The sequence below is a fragment of the Physella acuta genome, unplaced genomic scaffold, assembly GCF_028476545.2.
Source record: "Physella acuta isolate Inbredline_101_S28 unplaced genomic scaffold, ASM2847654v3 ptg001086l, whole genome shotgun sequence".
NCBI classification, from domain to species: domain Eukaryota; kingdom Metazoa; phylum Mollusca; class Gastropoda; family Physidae; genus Physella; species Physella acuta.
The window spans coordinates 148297-152608 of NW_026732603.1; positions in this window are offsets into that span (position 1 = coordinate 148297).

The window sequence follows — 4312 nt, forward strand, 5'->3', positions numbered from 1 at the left end:
TTAAAATAAATAGCTTTAAATATGAAATCATAATTATTCATATAAAAACATGCAATTGTTTAATGAAATTAATAATAAAAAAAATATAAAAAATAGAACTATCCCAAATCCACTTAAGAAGCAGTTTACTTTTTTTTTTCATTTCTTTACGGACATCACCGGCTCAGGAGGTGTCTGCCATTAGCCAGGCAGGCCTCAACACGGCAACTGCGACTAACTGGCTTGTATATAGGTTTGATAACGGTGTATCAGTCGCTTCTGTCCTTTGGTTCTCACCAGGCTTATCTTCCATCCCACTTAACACAGGCTAAACTCGTACCCCACCCTCCAGTACCTGGTTCAACCGTAGGAAGCTAATAACTAAAAATCTAAGTCACTCACATCAAATTAATGATTACTGACAGATAGAGAGACGAATTCCGTAAAAAAATAACATTCCCCATTTAACGATATTCGATAAAAGTCGGCACTTGGGCAGTGGCAAGCATGAAATTGTTGTCAACGAAGGCTGTCCGTATACTTTCTACTGTACATATTCTCTGTTCTCTGATGATTTTTTTTTTACTCTGTTTAATTAAACTTGTGTTTCTTTACAGTATAATGTTATGAGTTTTAAAAATAAAAAAATATAGCCTAACTATTATTATTTGTACAAAGAGTTGGAGAGCCGCATTTTGACATCAAAGGAGCCGCATGCTGCTCGCGAGCCGCAGGTTGCCGACCCCCAATTGGATCCTTAAATCAGAGTAAATAGAAATATCTAGGACAAATTGGCACATTCACGATAAGAGCGAAGTATTTCTATATAAAATATTATTTTCTTTATAAATATATTGTTTTTATTATTAAACTGTATACAAATTATAATATGTTTTTGTGTAAATTAAAAGCACTACAGCTTTTTTTCGTAGATAGTTTCTTAATGCATAATAATATTTAAAAGATACTTTATCGTTTTTTCATCATTACATTATTTTTACATTAATAACAATGCTTGTAAATTCGTTTAAAGGTTACCTCCCTTGGTTAATAAGTTATTCAATATCAATGTATATACAATTTTCAACAGTTTTAAGGATTTAATTTTTTTACTTTCTCGTATATACGAAGTATGGAGAAAGTATAGTAATCGTGCACAAAAATCACTTGAAATTTTTAACAATTTTCACCTTATTACACCTCAGTCCTTCATCACATCCGAAGTATAGAGGACTTATTTTAATCGGGCAAAAATTATCAATCCAGATTTATCAAAATTAAGAGGTTTTTATGCGTAATCCTGTCTGAAAAACTGGGCTTTGCAATTTTGTCCGTATGTCTGTGTGTCTGTCTGTGTGTGTGTCTGTCCGTGTGTAAACACGATAACTTGAGTACCGTTACAGCTAGGTTGATGAAATTTCATATATAAGTATTTTATCAAAATCGTAGATCCGTATCAACTTTTGAGCGATCTCAGATAACCGGAAGTGGTACTTTTTCTACTTTGAATTTTTCAAAAGCCTATAACTTGAGTACTATTTCAGATAGATAAATGAAATTTTACATGTAAGTAGAAGATCTAATTCTCTACCTTCTTTTAAATTTTAAGTAATTTCCATTGACCGGAAGTAGTAATTTACGCTATTTCCGATTTCTCAAAAAACTAATGTAAATTGTTAAAGTACTAATAATATTAAGCACTATTATGCACTTTTTTATTTGGCGTTCACTTGGTGTGCAATTCTTTTGTCTACGAGATTTTATTCTATTTTTAAAACTTTAAGTATTTAAAATGGATTAAAAATCATGTCTATATCCCGAGTTCCCATCCCCTGTTGCTTTATATAAGAATATTCGAGAAAGTTTAGGGGAGATCACTCCCGCATTATTTTCAATTGTGTTAGAACTAAAAATACTCTAATAACATTTTTATTTCGCCATCTCAGTGTAAAAATGTCTTTCAAAAAGTGTTTTCCTGTATCAACACAGAAGAATTCCTTACTATTTCAACAATTGTTTTGTTGACAACGAGCAAGAATGTAAACAAACAACAATAGAACCCATTCTACAAACAACAGTCCGGTATCTGACCAGGTTGTCTGGAGTAACCCTGGTGTCTCCTGGAGCTGACCGAGCCTCCCTTTCTGCCGGACACAACAACCAGGATGCCAGACACTAGCGCCAACAGGAGAGCACAGATCGCCAGGCCAAACGAGAAGCCGTAATCATGGCGGCCGTTATCGTCGTCTGCTCTAGCAGCAAAGATGATCACTGCCACGGCCCAGGCCAACCCTGGAGGGGGGGGGGGGGAGACATTTTAAAGATTATAATTCTTTTGTGTCCATACTTTGAGATATAACCAGGGCCGTCGCTACCTATAAGGCGAAATAGGCGATTGCCTAGGGCGCTGTCTGTAGGGGGCGCAAAAATATGAAATCGCAATTATTAAAAAGTAACTAACAATTGATAACTTTAATTAGATTACATTAACTATATACAAAAGGTTAGATTGTTAACTGGGTTGTTTCCTTTTGTGTCACTTTGCTAATGATGCAATTAGCATTTATTTTTAGACGATACAATCAGAAATTGAGATCTAGCTTCTAATAATACACAAATTGTAACTATAACTAATTGCATCTGTCACACTGATGTTTATAACACGTCAAACAATTAATTTCTTCTACGCGTTCAAGAAAAAAACTTGTTGATTTGTATAACTTTAGCGAATGACGCAATCTGCATCATTTTTTTCAGGGTGTTATGTGGCGCTCTGGGTTTTACTGTGAGCACTATGGCGCCTATGTTAGTTTTAAGGAGCCAGGGGCCGTACGCGGCACCCCTGCGGTAGTGAAATTGGGTGCTCCCGAGAGCGAAACGCTACGTACCTGACGCGTGTTACCGAAGTGTGTTCTACCTCATTATTTCTGTGAGTGATCAATGTACACTCAAGTTTTCATGCGGTAGTGTAGGTAAAACCGTGTCCTGATATTTATGACCCAAGCGCAGGCATTGTTTACATTTAAATAATTCACTTTTAGAAAACAAGGTCAGGCGTCTAAGAATATAGGATTTGTAACGCGTGAATAAAACCCTTCTTGCATATTTTGTCAATATTCTTCTATTCCTGTTGCAACGCGCGGGGACTGGTACGCTAGTATATATATGTATATATATATATATATATATATATATATATATATATATATATATATATATATATAATTAGTAATAAACCCAACGTCGAAACGTCCATAGTACTTGTATATGTATATAAGGTACCTAGTGTGAAATCTGTACAAACCTATAACATTAGAGGTACCATAAATAAACCAATATAATCTAAACAATCCTCACCTGAAACTATAAGACAAATGCCAGTCGCCCGGACTGCCTCAGACTTCCCCTGATTTTTGCCATAGAACATGTACAGAAGCAACAGCAGACATCCGACATTGAGCAGAACAAATCCAAAGACGCCGGTCGTTTTGGTTGCTGCCAACCAATCTATGGGGGACACAAAGATAGGGACAAAACAGGTACATAGGTAGAGGAAATAAGCCGTATGGACAAAACAGGTACATCGGTATAGGAAATAAGTTGTATGGACAAAACAGGTACATAGGTAGAGGAAATAAGTTGTACGGACAAAACAGGTACATAGGTAGAGGAAATAAGTTGAATGGACAAAACAGGTACTTCGGTAGAGGAAATAAGTTGTATGGACAAACAGGTACATAGGTAGAGGAAATAAGTTGGATGGACAAAACAGGTACATAGGTAGAGGAAATAAGTTGTACGGACAAAACAGGTACATGGGTAGAGGAAATAAGTTGTATGGACAAAACAGGTACATAGGTAGAGGAAATAAGTTGGATGGAAAAAACAGGTACATCGGTAAAGGAAATAAGCTGTCTGGACAAATCAGGTAAATAGGTAGAGGAAATAAGTTGTATGGACAAAACAGGTACATAGGTAGAGGAAATAAGTTGTACGGACAAAACAGGTACATAGGTAGAGGAAATAAGTTGGATGAACAAAACAGGTACATAGGTAGAGGAAATAAGTTGGATGGACAAAAACATGTACAGCGATAGAAGAAATAAGCTGGATAGACAAAACAGGTACGTCGGTAGAGGAAATAAGTTGGATGGACAAAACAAGCATATCGCTAGAAGAAATGAACTTCTAAAAACAAAACAGGTACATCGGTAGAAGAAATTAAAATTCTATAAACAAAACTGATACATCGTTAGAGATAAAATTAGATGAACAAAACAGGTACATCGGTAGAAGAAATAAGTTGGATGGACAAAACAAACAGACTGCAGTC